We start from the raw sequence: 16,036 nt of genomic DNA, 5'->3' as shown, positions 1-16,036 counted from the left end.
GAGAGATGGTTTCTCCAGGGTCTCTCTATAATCAGTAAAGAAAAGCTCCTTGAAGAGGGACATCATCTGCCTTAGGCTTCATGGCTAACCCTCTTACTGGACATTTGCAGGCAAGAGCATAAATCTTACACACTCATGGAACCTATAACCAGCTCTCCTAGGCATGATTACTGTGGAGATGAACTTCAGTCCTCCCCACAACAGCTATACCTGGTCTGGGAATAGAAGTATTCGTCTCACAGCTAATCTCACTATGTCAGACAGTTTCATTTGGGCTAGCATGGTGTGAGGTAGAACTTTCCAGCCTTGCAGGGACATCCAAGGCAGGTGGATTGAGATCAGCAAGCCTTTCTCAAATGGGAACAGAAAGGAACAGACTGAGAAGACAGTGAAGTAGATTTTACAAGCCTGTAGTGATAGGAGAAGGGGTAATGGATTAAAACTTAAAGAGGGGACATTTAGATTAGGAATTAGGAAGAAATTCTTCACTGTGAGGGTGGTGAGACACTGGAACAGGTTTCCCAGAGGAGTTGTGAATACCCCCTCCCTGGCAGTGTTCAAGGCCAGGTTGGATGAGGCTTGGACCAACCTGTTCTAGTGGGACATGTCCCTGTCCATACAGGGGGGTTAGAACTAGATGATCTTTAAGGTCCCTTCCAACCCAAACCATTCTGTGATTCTATATGAATCTATTATTTATGCAGTAAAAGTTCAGAGTGGAAAACAAAACCCCATGAAACTGTATCATGGTTTGCTCCAACTTCAGCAACATCCAGGAAGGTTTCATACACAGAGTCCATCAAACACATTTTTCTGATTGTCACCGTTTGACTCAGGTTCAGCAACAATGCTCTCTATCCCTTCCACCCCAGTAGGGAAGGAGAGAGAGAAAAAGAGAGAAGCTTTACTGGATTGAAAACTAAACTACACAGCTTTAATTAAACACTAATGATATAAGAAAATATATACAATTATATACAGATATGTTCAGAAAATGAACAAAGCTCCTATTGCTTCCCCCTACCCCCAGCAACACCCCCAGCACTCTCCTTAGCCATGAACAGTCCCGAAAAGTTCCAGACTGTTGCCTAAGAAAAAGCAGAGAGTGATGAGGGTCAGGAGAGCTCGAGCCTAAGGGTCGATGGTGATGGATGGACAGAGTCCTCCCCGGGTGCCAGCCATGGACAGAAATGAAAGGAAGAAGACGCAGGAAGGAAGTTGTTTTCTGTGATCTCTGACCTTCCTCTGAGCTTACATAGATATATGGAATGGAATATCTCTGGCCAGTTTTGCTGTCTGTCTAACTCAGCCTCCTACGGGAGGGTCACAGATCTCCCCATAGTGTCTGAGCCAGCAGAGTGAAGGTGCGACCTTGAAGACCCAGCAGTTAGGAAAACAGTCCACCATTATCAGTCTTAGTTGGAACACTCTGGTACTAGTTAAAAGAAAGCTTACTGAAGAAAAAAAAAACAAAAAAACCCCACAAAAAAACAGCAAAAGGAAAATTGGCTTCATCCTGGCTCAAATCAGGATAATGATGCATCCAAAATCTGACTTGAATTCTGGTTTTGCTTTCATGGCTAGACAAAAAAGTGGTGGTTCTAAACAATGTGCCTGTTTCAGTAACCTCTGTAGGTAGAATGTGAGAGGCTCACAAGTAAATGTTCTAGAAAGCCCCAAGCGATGTTTGCACAGCTTTTCTTAGCAGGGACTTTATTGACCCAACATCATCTGTATTTTTTAAGACACTAGTTCTGGTAAAAAGTGCTGGACTGACAACTGTGAGAACCTGAGGTTTATTTATTCACTGAAGCGAGAGAAAAGGCAGAGGTAGGGAATGCTTCTTTCCCAGTACTCTCTGCCAACTTTATTCTTATTACCTAACTTTCATACTGAAGCTGTGTTTTGGAGCTCCAACCAGCTGATACTTCCTCTGTTGAGCACTGTAAAAACAGATAACCTCTTCCATTCTAGCAAGCTGGATCAGGACAGTAAATACTTTTCAATCCTCTGAGAGTCCCAATGTAGCTGCAGCTACATACGATGTATTTTTTCAGTCCAGACCAAGACCTACTACTCATTTTATGCCGGGAAAAGCATGTACATCTGGCTTCAGCTGATCACTCACCACCTTCATAGGCTGCTGTAAAAATCCTGTTTCAGTAGGACACTGACCTAAAGCTGTGACACATGCTTCTGAGTAGTACATATGCTTAAGACTGGAGAAAATGAGTAGCAGAAGGAAAACTAATAGAAGGGGATATTTAGCAAAGACAGTACATTATAGAGGCACCTGTTTGCTGCAGGAGCAGCAGAACAAGAAGGTAGTTGTGAAAATTACCTTTGATGGCCAAGGTTGAAGCTGAAGAACCTGACAAGATCTTGATTCTGGGGGAATGCCAGTGAAAGGAGATGGCATCCCCATTTGGAGTCCATCCAGTTCAGCACTCTTGACAAGTGCAGCTCTTCAGCATAGATCCCTCTAATTTCATCCTATTTGCTGTGTAATTGCCCTATAAACAGACACACACATACAGCAGAAGAAGAGAACTGGGATGTATAATTATATACAATTAGCCACATTCATTACTCCGTGCTCTACTTATCTCTAATGAATGGCCTGTGCAAACAGCAGGCTTGGTACTGGGACAAATTTATGTGTGACATTGGCAAAGGTGGCACAAGGGATTAGCACCATTTGTTATAGAGTGAGGAAATGGAAGAGTACTGCAGTTTAGCATGAAGAATCAGCAGGTCCCCAGTGCCTGGGCAGGGCCAGGTGGACAGTGTAGCCAAAGGGTTCCAAAGGCCCAGACTCTATTTTTGGCCTTGGCAGTGTGCTTTCAGGTAAATAATTCTGGTATTTTTATGAATCAACTTCATGTCCTATGAGACAAGGCTGGTATCCTCACCTTCTTTGAAATGGAGGTGGGACATGCAGGAGAAAATTCTTGTGGGAAGAGCTAAGATACACTGCTATTTCAACAATCCACAAGTGGCCCTTATATACTAGAGTCAAGTAAACACTTTGAAATCTTAGTGAGTGCAGAAGAATAAGAGATCTATAACTTAAAAGTGTTAGCACTGTACCCGAGAGCAGCACTAACTGAAGAGGCACAAACGTGTAGCTGAAGAACTTCTCTGAAGCTGGAAATCTTAAGGCCAGGCACAGCCAGATGTGTCTGAGGTTTTGACAACAGACTGTAGGGGAACAGGGACAGCCACATCACACTAGGCTTGTAAAACAAAGCAATTAAATGTTGGAAAACTATATTCTTGGGTGCAAAAGAAGTCCTTCTGTGCCCGACAGATGGATAAAATAGCATTTTCTGTCCCTAGCAGCTCTGGTTCTGGGAAACAGAGCTGGGCCCTGAGTGAATCAAAACTGTCTGTGAGGCACTCCAGCAGATCTGTCATTTGCTAAACAGTGATGACAATGGTGAAAAAATACCCGTGTGCTAAAGAAATCTGCTGAAAAGGGAAACTGCCCAGCTGGGCTTCCACTCTCCGTGCAAATTCAGGCTGTGGTATTATCTGGGAGGCTGCCTTCCTGCTGGCAAATGTTAGCCAGTACCTTCTGGAAGAGAAAGGAACAAAACATTTTTTATAGCCCAGGTCTCCTGGAGAGGTGTATCCTCCTAGAAGGAATTCAGCAGCTTAGCTTAGATTTGCTCTTTTTTTCTTCTCTGTTTTTTTCTTGCATTCCCAGCAAGGCAGGTAATTTCCTTTGATCTCCTCAGACCTAGCCTTGCCATGTGTGTTCTGTTTTCCTCCCAGAGAACCATGTTCCCTTCTGGACTTCACCACATCAGTGGGGGCAGAGCTGGTGTGACCGGGCTGCCCAGGGTGGCCATTCTGCTGGGGCCTCAGGGGGACAACACTCAGCCCTGCCACTGACCAGACCTAGAGAGGTGCTTTGTGCCAGAGGCGTAACAGCCTACTATGTGCAAGTTGTTTTGAGGAAGGAAATATCTAGGAATTAAACAGGAACTTCTGTTCTCTTTTGTTTGGTTACAGTCAGAAAATCTCATCTCAGCAGGGCTGGCATCGCTTCCCACACACAGCCTGTGGCAGCTAAGGCTTCTCCTCTTTGTACTCAGCTGGTTAGTGCCCTTCCCGCTGGCTACCAGGATCCGAGAGGGCATATTAATGAACCTCCTGTCTAATGGCAGAGTTCCCTGACACACGCTGCCTCCTACTTGGCCCTGGGAGATTTAAGAGGAATTTCTCCACCCATGCAGAGCAGAGTGTAAGCCATGAGTGGGCCGAGCAGCCTCAGCTCTGGCAGCTTTGGAAGATAGTAAAGCATCTCCCTGGAGAAAGGCAGCTCCAACCTACCTTGGTGACCCATCATCCCATTACCTTTTAAAATCCCCTTTCTCCTTGCTTGTTTTTTTGACCTTTATTTCCCTGAGATCACCTGAGTTTTTCTGTGCTGTACAGAGAAGGTTTCATTTTGATATTAGCCTCACCTTCTCATCACACAGCTATTCTCCATGTTACGGTTCCTCTCAGGTCATCAGAGCCCATCAGCCTCTGCTGCAGCCCTGGGACCACCCCACAGGGCTGTCCAGCTGTGAAGAGCAGAGCATCACAGCAAGGCAGGTGCCTGGCAGTCCAGCAGGGACTGACATCCCTGTGCCACATCCCTGTGCCTAAAAGCCTGACACTAAGTGATATTGGCCAGGCATAAGCCTGTCCACCTGGAGGAGCAGGAGCTGGAGCAGGGCCTGGAGAGCTCAGCAGGGCCTCAGTGCTGGATATCACAGCAACCTAGGCACAGCCTCCATGCTCAGCAAGTGCTGTATTTAATGTGAATAAAATAATTACAGGCACTACACTCACTGTCGTTAGAAAGAAAACAGACTGCTTGCACCTTTGGTGTTTGTTACCACTAAGGAGGAGTGCTCTCTTTAATTTCTTTCCTTGCCCTGGAGCATGTGAGCTTTTGGGAGCTAGCAAAGGCAGGAGAGGAGAGGGGAAGACTTTGAAACAAATTCTGCACTCGGTCCCAGCAGTGCTCTGCGGCCGAACTCTTCTCACCCCGACAGCAGCCAGACCTCTGCTTGGGGCTAGCAGGAGTATGAAGCAGGGGTGAATCTTGTGGCTGTCTAAAGGGCTTCTCCACCAGCAGGATCCTTTGGATAGCAGGAGGAAGAGAAGCAGTCCATTTTTACCTTTGGCATTGGAGCTGCAGAAGGGCCTTGCCACTGGGCCTAGAGAGAGAGACCTAAGATTACGTTTTTAAGTTCCATTGCAGTCCAGCAGCCACAGCAAGCAAGGCTCTTCTTTAAATTACCATTAGACACTGAACTAGCTCACAATAAGCAGTTTTTTTGCAGCTTGTGTGTACAGGGTATGGATCCATCCAAACACATCCATGGGTTTGTGCTCGTTTGGTTTGGCGGGATTTTTGGTAGCAGGGGAAGGGCCCCAGGAGTGGCTCCTCTAAGAAGCTGAGAAGCTCCCCCTGCTCCAAACCCAGCCAAGGAACCATCAGAGGGACAATAGATGCTCCTCAGCAATTAACATAGGAAAGAACTAATTGAAGTCCTGAGCAGAGTGAGCAGTTAGAAAAGAATAGCTGAGCTGGAGAGGTGAAAGGCAGTGCTGGGGTGCAGATCCTGGTGGCTGGAGAGGAAGAAGGGGAAGAAGGTGCCCAAGCAGAAGTTTCCCTGCAACCCATGGCGAGATGGCAGCTGTTCCCCTGCACTCGTGGAGGAATGTTGTGGAACATTCCCTGAAGGTGCCAGGAGGGGTGAACTTGGACTTGCTGCCAGTGGACTCTGATTACGCAGCTGTGGAAGACCCCGGCGCCAGGGGAGTTTGTTCCCGAAGCACCCGTGACTCTGTGGGAAGCCCAGGCTGGAGCAGCTCCGGACCTTGTGGGAAGGACTCATGAAGGAGAGGTTTGTGGAGGACTCTCTCCCATGGGAGGGACCCCGTGGGGAAGCAGGGAAGGACTGTAAGGAATCCTTCTTCCTGAGGAGGAAGGAGCAGCAGGAACCACCAGGCTGTGAACTGACTCTAAACCCCATCCCCTGTTCCCCTGTGCCGCTGGGGGGAAGGAGGGAGAGAAACCGGGAACAAAGTGATTTGGGCCCGGGAAGAAGGGAGGGGTGGGGGTAACATCTGCAAGCCCTGCTCTGTGTGTTGTCTGTGTCCTGTGTGTGTTTGATGAGTGTGAAATGAAGTTATTATTTCTGCCCAAATTGAGTCTGTTTTGCCCAGGACCTTAATTGCTGAAGAACCCTCCTTGTCCTTTTTCTCGACCCATCAGCTTCTAGTTGGGCTTTGTCCTCCCCATCCCAGTGTGTGTGGGTGTGGGAGTTGAGTGAGCAGCCACAGGGCTGTTTCTTTGTTGTCATATTAGGCTCAACCCACAACGGCATTGCAGATGGAGTGAATGGTTTGTCAAACTTAAGGAGACCTTAGGAGCTTGGCTCCATGCACAGAAGGAGCAACAATTTCAGGGGCTTTTGCAAAACGGCGCCCACAGTAACAAGCAACTTTTTCTGTTCTTTCCAGAGCTGCACAATTCTCTCAGCATATTAAGACCAAGGCTACACTGTAAGTCCTAATAACATCCAGCAGGGAGGTTAATTCAATAGAGTATGGGATAAATGCATGTCAGGGGAAAGGAGGGGCATGAAGAGATATTCTACATAATTTTTAAACCTGAGGTCAAATGTGCCGAAGCAGCTCCTTGTACCCAGGAGGATGCAGCAGCTGAGTGGGTGATTAATTAAACGCCAGCTTAGCTGTGCTGAAGAGTCTGCAAAGGAGTGGGCAGGGACACATCTGGGGGGGATGGGGTGGAGTTGCAAGGAGGCAGCCTTAAAATTTGGCACCATATGGCAGCTTGCTGTTTGCTCAGCTTTAGCAATGCCTTCATGTTTGGTTTACTGTGAGTTATGGATAAGGGGAATGAAACCACTAATGAAAGTGTCATACGTTCTTTATGTTTGCCAATGCTCCCTGCATTTCTGTATCCCACCTGCCCCAATAGCTCCAGCTGGAGAACCATTGCTTGGAGTCTTTCTCCTCCTCTACTCAGCTCTCGTGAGACCCCACCTGGAATGCTGTGGCCCTTTCTGGAGCCCTCAACACAGGAAGGGCATAGAGCTCTTGGAACAAGTCCAGAGGAGAGCCACAAAGATGATCAGAGGGCTGGAGCACCTGTTCCATGAAGACAGGTTGAGAGTTAGGACCGTTCAGCCTGGAGAAGAGAAGACACTGCAGAGACCTCTTAGCAGCCTTCCAGTGCCTGAGGGGGCCTACAGAAAAGCTGGGGCAGGGCTTTTTACAAGGGCATGAAGTGATAGGACAAGGGGTAATGGATTAAAACTGGAACAGGGGAGATTTAGGTTAGACATTAGGAGGAAATTCTCCGCTATGAGGGTGGTGAAACACCAGAACAGATTTCCCAAAGGAGTTGTGGATCCCCTGCCCCAGGAGTGTTCAAGGCCAGGTTGGACAGGGCTTGGAGCAACCTGGTCTAATGGGAGGTGTCCCTGGCCATGACAGGGGGTTGCAACTAGATGATCTTCCAACGCAAACCATTCTATGATTCTATGATTGGACTCACATATGAAAGTCTTAGGCAGGGAGTTTGGTTTTGTCACAGAGGAGAGCCAGCTGTCAGCTCTCAGCTGCCCTCCAGATCACCCCTCTTCCTCCTACAACTTCCATGCCGTACATCTATACAGGGATAACCATCCTCTACAAATCAGCTATCTTTAGCAGCAAGTAGTATTAAAGGGCAAATGCTAAAAAAGCAAGGGTTTCTTTCCCTCCCTCAACTTCCCAGTTAGAAGAAAATGAGCAGCATATGCTAAGCTCTCTACCAGGACTGCATTTCACTGTACTGAGCAGTGCATCCCTGCTGTCTTAGTTGTGGAGAAGGATTGATCTTCTTCAGTGTGGCTGAACCATTTCCAAGGTTCTCCTGGACCCACCTGTGAGGGATCAGCCCTCCAGACCTACTTTGGGAAATTGTATCAAAATCCCATTGTAGCCCCTGCTCATATGCATTCCAAAAGACCTGCCTGGCATGATGGAGAGTGCAGTAATTGCCTGCATATGGCCTCAGGCCTGCATGGATGAGACAATTACAAAGTTCGAGGTAACATCTAGACTGAGATAACAACAATGATCAAGGGGCAGAGGGGCTGTAGGTCCACTCCAGCTGCTCACACATGTATGGCTCAATCACACATACTCGTTGTGAAATCAAGATTCTAGGCCTATAAAATAGGGGCCTGCAATGGTGGGCTTAGGGAGTTTCATCAACACAGATTATTGACACCGACCCTCCCCCTTGGCTGGACCAACGATGCTGGATCCAGGACCGGTGATTTTCCTGTTCTCTTTATCTCTCTCTTTCTCTCTCATTCGCCCTCCCTTCCTCTCACCTTTTCCTTCTCATCCCCTTTTCCTTACTTAATATACATATGCAGGTGGTTTTGATTAGGATGTTCAATATTAATTCCTACTAGTGTAATATATGTGTTATTTGTTATAAACAGACCTTGTGTGTTGCTGCACCTTAATCTGATCAGGGGGTATTGGACGGTCAAGCTTTTACTCGAACCATCATACATTTACTCTCTCTGGGAAAAGACCATGTCTGAGAGAAGGATTTTGAGCCCAGCTGCACCTGGAGTCCTCTCTGAAGGAAGTCTAGAAAGTTCAGTCCTCATCTCCCTGGGCTGCTCAATCTGAGTTGTGACATGTACAGGACTGGATCCAGCCGCACCCAGGCTCCTCTGTTGCAGCAGGAGTTTAGAAAGCAAGGGGGTTCAGTTCTAACCTTCCTGGATTATTAAATCCAGGCCGTGTCAGCACCCAACAGCTCCACTGCTTCCCAGTGCCCAGAGGCAGCCCAGGAAATTGAGCGCTGGTTTCCTTGTGGATGGGGGCAAGTGCTTAGTGCTGTACATTTGGAGAGGAAAAGCTGTTCCCATGGTTGTTAAAAGCCACAAAGACAGTTACTCATCATGGAAAAGTTCAGTTCTGCAACTGCTGATCAGAAGAATTTCTCACCAAATCTGAAAGAGCCATCATGTCAAAAGCTACCCAGAAAACTAGAGAAATGCTGTGCCTGGGTGTAGATTTTGGAAGTCTCTTAGATAAAATAATTTTTATCATTAAAATTATTTCTTTATTTTAAAAAGCAGACATTTCACAGTAGGTCATAATGGCACTATCAGAAAACAAATGATTTCTCATGCTCCTTGGAGAAGACAAAGACCAGTGGGCCAGATAAGTTGAAAGAAAGATGAAAAAGTTAACATAATATAACATTGACCTTGAGGACCGTAGAGGGAGAAATGTGCCATGGCAAGTTCATAGGGCATAAGGAATGAGGAGGGAGAGTACACTGACCCAGAGCAGCACAACAGTGACAGAAGAACCATAGCAACAGGCAGATGTAGGCAACAAAGCCAGAAATATCTCCCAGGGTGAGGGCTCTCAGGGCTGGAAGATGACCGAACAGGACTGAAAGAAGCCCAGGCAAAGGAAACCTGTCTGGAGTCAGCTGGCACTTGCTTCAGTAAAGGAACTGGTAGACGTAAAAGCAGTCTCTCACCTCAGTGCAAACCATTCCTGATGTGCTTGGTTTTCTCAGAGCTGGAGCTGTTCTTAGGCTCAGCAAAAGTTCTGGCAGATAATAATCATGATGCTTGGCTCTAGCACTAATTTCCACTTGAACGCATCCTGTTCTGTGAGATGCTGGGTCTTGTTTGCCTGTGCCGTTTTATTGTCCAGTGTCTTATATAAGTAATCTGATTAGACTGTGGCAGATAGGGTATGCAAAGTCTTGCTCTGCTACAAGGATTATTAGTTTTATCATATGATTTTTAAATAATTCATACACTATATTCTTGTCTATATTTATAGACTCCACGCTTTTAAACCCAGAAGGCACAGGGCAATTAAGCAGGCTGGCCAGACTGTCTTACCAATTATCTTGGTTTCAGACCAGCAACATCTGTTTGAGGTCCATGGTCTCTAATTGTTCTCTTTTTTCTTGTCCTCAGAGTCCCTTGCAAAAACTGTTCCAACACTCAGGTGCAGATAAAATCATATTCAAGGTGCCAACAGACTGTGGGCCTTTGCAGGTTTAACAGTATTTCAGAGCTTCCCTGACTGGTGACTCTGCTGGTTCCTACCAGTTCTGCTTTCCACTGACATCCCAGCCAAGGTCTTGTCATAAATATGCTCAGGATTGCAGTAACAAATTGCTTATCAAATAGTATTCATAATGTGAGGTGTTACTCTGTTAAGAATGCTTGAACATGTTGGTAACGATGCTACTGTCATGATCTTGGTCTGTCACCTCTTTTGGTTGGAGGCTGGAGGTGGTGGTAATGGCATGGGTGCCTTCCACTTTCTGCCCCGAAGTTTACTACAGGCTTTCTATGCCTCCATGTCCAAAGAGGATATTTTGGTCTTGCAGGCTGAGTGGAAGAGCTAAATCATTTAAGTTTCTGACAGGCTGATCCGCAGTGGTAATGAGCACACGCATACATTCAGCAGGAATTTAGAGATACAGGGTGAAATCTTGGTCCTCTCTGTCCTGGTCCTACCCAAGTGGATCCAAGTTTTCTCCTTTAGTGTAAGCAGGGTACACAACCTTTATTTTCAGCCAGCAGTAAGTCTGGCTTTCCCACAAGGACAAATGGGGTGATCAATATACACTGTTCATATATTAAGGACCAGAACATGTGCTATTGGTAGTTCGTAAAGGATAGGGTGAGCATAGGCTTTCATTGTATTTGCCTCTCAGTTGTTAGCAGCCTTCACCACTTTGTGTGAATTGAGATATTACTAATGCTATTTGTCTGTGATGGTAGCAATCTTTCCCCAGCTGCACGGGCTGGCACCATAATTACAAACACTGCTTTTTACACTGGGCTCTGACTGCTCACAATCACCAGCCACAGGCACCTGCTTTTCTTCAGTTCCTTTCTTTCATGAGGAATTAGCCTATACAATGGTGGACCCACGTTGAATATAATTTCCAGGTGGATACCTAATTCATAGCATTTGATTATTATAAAAGCTGCATTAACTGAGTTAAATTAGTAAGAAATATTTCCTGGTGTATGAAATGGCAGAGGTTCTGGGAAGAGGGTAGTTCCCCAGGCTCACAAAAAGCATATAAAAATGCAGCATAGGTCCTGCCTGGAGAAATATCACTACATGTCTACTCAACCTCTTTGACAGCTCTTAGACTTGAAAAATAATCTTAAACCTGTATGAGCCAGCATGAAAAAAAAGCCTCAAAACTTGGATCTAGGGCTTAGCCCCTGACTTTTGGGAAATGGTACATTAGTCCCCCAAGTGCTGTCTCCCCAGATGGCAGTATGTGAATAGAAAAGGAGTCAGGGTTGGAGGCCTGATCTTGCTTTGTCCATATGGAAGATATTTAGATATTTAGACAAATAACCACAGCCACTTTGTCTTTCACAGATAGTCTAAACAACATGGTTCTCCCTCTTTCTGCCCCACCATTTTGCAAATGCAACCAACAAAAGTAGAGAATGAAAATGATGGTAAGCATGACAGTTTCACTCAGATCTAATCCAGATTCGGCAACAATGTTGGAGAATAATTTTGTGGACTTTTTTTTCTGTAGGCTTTTATTTTCATATATTTACATTTGATCTCTTCTACTCTCAAGATACTATCAGAAAGGCTAAAGGCATTAATGTGAAGATAGATGGGTGATCTGAAATACATTATCAACACTGCCGTGTCACCACCTGGGTAGACTAATGTGCAATAGAAATTGATTTATTGAAAATTAGTAAGGCAAAAACCTGTTTAAACGATTCCCCAACTCTTACAGAGAAGGCTGTATGGCAGTAACTGCACTCACAGAAGCAGTTTCATTTCTCTCTTCATAAGCAGAGTGCATGAGGATGCTCCAGAGAACTGTCTCTCTTTCCTGAGTTTAGAAACCCGTGGAAACTCAGAGAAGAGAAGAGAAGATGACCCTCAAGGGCCCCTTTGTCTTGCCAAATCAATTGTGTCCCTCTGAGCCACAAGGCTGAGGTAGGCTAGTGGGTTGCAATATGAACTGAGCTGGTTGCCTGCATGCTTGTAGTTGCATTTCAAGATCTCTCACTATCCTGAGATCCTGGCTTGCTCATCAGTCGTGTTTGCTCATGACAGCACTGGCATGACGCGCTGGGGATGCCGGCTGCTGAACTCACTGCAGTGGGTGCTGATCTCTGGGGAATTTCTTCCCTCAGACATTGTATTTAGCTGTAAATAGAGAATAATGCAAAACACACTGAATTTACTGGGCATATTCTCAGTTGCTTTGTTGGATGCCTTCTGTCTGGACAGATGAAGACCACCCACGATAGCACAGTGTTTTAAACAACACTTGCTGGATGCCTGCATGGTGCTAGACATACCGCAGGGGTGGGCACTGACTCCATTCTGCAGCTCCATTTTTGCATATTTTCTTGGGCGATGGGCTGGGCTGGACAGAGGCAAGCTTACACTGGGCCTTCAGCAGCACATTCCTGCTGCTTGGTCTTTAATGGTGCCAATTCAATGTTTTCCAGTCTTTGGCAAAAGAGGAGAGTGATCTAAATGCAGGAATTTACTCAGGGTCACAGGGAATTTTAAAAAAACAGAAACCTTCTGGTGGAACCAGCTATAGACAAAGATCACTCAGTAGCTTCTTGTTCTGGTTTGGTGGGTTTTTTGGTAGCAGGGGAAGGGCCCCAGGGGTGGCTCCGGTAAGAAGCTGAGAAGCTCCTCCTGCTCCAAACCCAGCCAAGGAGCCTTTAGAGAGACAATAGATGCTCCTCTGCGATTAACATAGGAAAGAACTAATTGAAGTCCTGAGCAGAGTGAGCAGTTAGAAAAGAAGAGCTGAGCTGGAGAGGTGAAAGGCAGTGCTGGGGTGCAGATCCCGGTGGTTGGTGAGGAAGAAGGGGAAGAAGGTGCCCAAGCAGAAGTTTCCCTGCAACCCATGGCAAGATGGCAGTTGTCCCCCTGCACTCATGGAGGAACGTGGTGGAACATTCCCTGAAGGTGCCAGGAGGGGTGAACTTGGTCAGTGGACTAGGATTTTGTGGCCAGAGGATTTGCTGCCAGTGGACTCTGATTACGCAGCTTTGGAAGACCCCGGCGCCAGGGGAGTTTGTTCCCGAAGCACCCGTGACTCTGTGGGAAGCCCAGGCTGGAGCAGCTCTGGACCTCGTGGGAAGGACTCATGAAGGAGAGGTTCGTGGAGGACTCTCTCCCATGGGAGGGACCCCGTGGAGAAGCAGGGAAGGACTGTAAGGAATCCTTCTTCCTGAGGAGGAAGGAGCAGCAGGAACCACCAGGCTGTGAACTGACTCTAAACCCCATCCCCTGTCCCCCTGTGCCGCTGGGGGGAAGGAGGGAGAGAAACCGGGAACAAAGTGATTTGGGCCCGGGAAGAAGGGAGGGGTGGGGTAAGGTATGTAAGCCCTGCTCTGTGTGTTGTCTGTGTCCTGTGTGTGTTTGATTAGTGTGAAATTAAATTAATTATTTATTTGTTCTCAAGTTGAGTCTATTTTGCCTGGGACCTTAATCGGTGAAGAACCCTCCTTGTCCTTTGTCTCAACCCATGAGCTTGGTCCTGATCATCCCAGAGTGTGTGGGAAGAAATGAATGAGTGGCCATGGGGCTGTTCCTTTTTTGTTGTGTTGGGCCCAAACCACGGCACTTCTGAATGCCAGGTCCTGCTGCCAGTGGAATGTGCACAGTCCCTGCACTTGAATCAGCTCCATCAGCTCCTGAGGTAGACAGGGAGAGAGGAGACCAGACAAAAAATCCACCCCATAGACCTCTTGAGATGCTACCTAGGGATGGGGGACATCCTCCTCTGTACATGCCTGAGATATTTCCTTGGTGGTGGTGTTTAAAGGGCCATCTCCTAGGATGTCAACTTCCCAAGATCCAGGGGAGGGAGCAATAGCCTGGATCCTAAGTGTAGGACTCACATTTAGAACACAAGGGCTGAATTTTTGAGGTGAAGACACAATTTCAGTGGTGGCCATTTAATGAGAGTTCTAAGCAGTGCAGGACTGCAGCAGTTTATCCAGTTGGAACTTGGCTGGACAAAGGGCAAGTAACCCAACCTAAGTTGGCCCTGCTTTGAACAGGGACTGGCATCAGATGATCCCCAAAGGTCCCCTCCAGCCCCAACTGTCCTCTGGCACTCTGATGTCACACATGATGACTGAATGTTCCCAATGCATGCTGGGCAAAAGATTTTAACATAGGCACTTCAATTTATGTTCCTAAACTTTAGGTAAATAAAAGTGACTGAAAGTCTCAAATCCATTGATGTAAATGGGCTGTCTTTTCTTTTAAAAACATCCCTTCTTTTCAGTGCTCTCCTTAGCCTTTCCTTTGATTAATTCTTCTGAATTTTCTTGTAATTTAATAGTGAAGAAATCCAATTTATCCACTAGAGCTGACCAGGAAAAAAAAAAGTCTTTTCACAAGGGATCAAATGTAGAGCTGTTTAAAGATTTAAAAATAAATAAATAAATAAATTTTAAAAGGCCATAACATGACCTCCTCCTCCCAAGCACAAACCCCACAGCCAGGATTTATAAATCCTGCAGAAGTATCCAAATAGCTCAGTGCTTCTCGACAAGTCAGAGTTAAGAACTTGACTCGTTTTGGTTAATTCTACAGCCAATGTTTTTAATTATGTTTGTTTTGGCAAAGGACAGACTAAATGCAACCTGAGAACTGATGTCTGCTGGGCTCTGAAGGACAGCTGGAGGTAAAAGCCAGCTTTGTTCTCTTGCCTTCATCCAAGGGCATGCTCACTTGAATGCCGTACCAGATATTGCTGGAAGGAAATGACAGATCTGAGCCTGTAAACCCAAGAACTGAAGAAAACTCAGTTATGCTGGTGATGCATTAGTCTCCCTGAGACAAGCTCTTACTTTGACCAACAGAATTTCATCAGCTACCTAAGATGGGGAGTCTTTTCAGAACAGCACAAGGGTGCAAGTCTTGACTGGGCATGAAACATTTTAATGCATTTTTTTAATACTTTCAAGAAAAGGCCCTACATTTTTCCTGTGTGTCAGACTTTTGCTTGCCCTTTTCTTCTTTGCCACAGGTTGCAAAGATGCACAGTCCTGGTTTCTGCTCCCTTCTTTGTTGAGGACTTGAAGCAAGGGTTGGGGCTGTCACTCTGCTGGCAGGTTACACACACACAGCAGCTTCTGTTGTAATTTATCTGTGATTAAAGCATAGGCTGGGTGGCCTGCCTCTCCAGGAGTCTCTTGGGGACCTTCCTGTTATAGCAGCTGTAAACAGGGAAGAAAAAATATCATCCATTCTTTGCAGGTTAAGGAACTCATTTTGGTACAGCTTGAAATAAAACTCTGCAAGAGCATCACTTGAGAGCTTGCAAAAATGCCACTCCTGTCACAGTGCTGAATTCTTCAATAATAATGCAGTCATGAAGAGAACCATTACTAACCTTTAAATGTTTAGTGAAGCCAAAAGAGAAAATTGGCAGGGAAAGAAATGTTCTTTTCAGACTTCTGAGAGAGCACTACAGGCAATGGGGAGCAAACAGCAATATACAGGCTCATAACAATGATCCTTGAGGACTCCTTTAAAGTAATAAACATGTTTTTAATAAGCGTATTTCCTCATTTTGGGAGCTCTGGGTTCATGTACAGATGTAATTTCATATGCAGAGTGTAGCTGTGATGATGCATCTGAAATGCCTGGGGATTCTCTGGATGGAGAAGGCTGGATAAATAGAAAAGCAACTTCCCATTAGGAAGGATTTAGTCTGAATCCTTGCTCAAAGATGAGAAGTAACAGAAAAACTGACCACCTCCCAACCCCCTCCCTATTTTCTGCTTCACCCAAAAGCAACTGCACGTGCTTCAGCAAAAGCTACCCTGGAGCAGAGGACACTCAGCCCCTGAGCAGGGCACAGCATCAACATCCTGGCTGTGTCTCCCAGATCACACTATGGGGTGCAGGCTGCTTCTCACCCCAA

The sequence above is a fragment of the Apus apus genome, chromosome 5 (genome assembly GCF_020740795.1).
Source record: "Apus apus isolate bApuApu2 chromosome 5, bApuApu2.pri.cur, whole genome shotgun sequence".
NCBI classification, from domain to species: Eukaryota; Metazoa; Chordata; class Aves; order Apodiformes; family Apodidae; genus Apus; species Apus apus.
The sequence above is the reverse complement of the archived record's forward strand: the minus strand, read 5'-3'. Positions refer to the sequence as shown.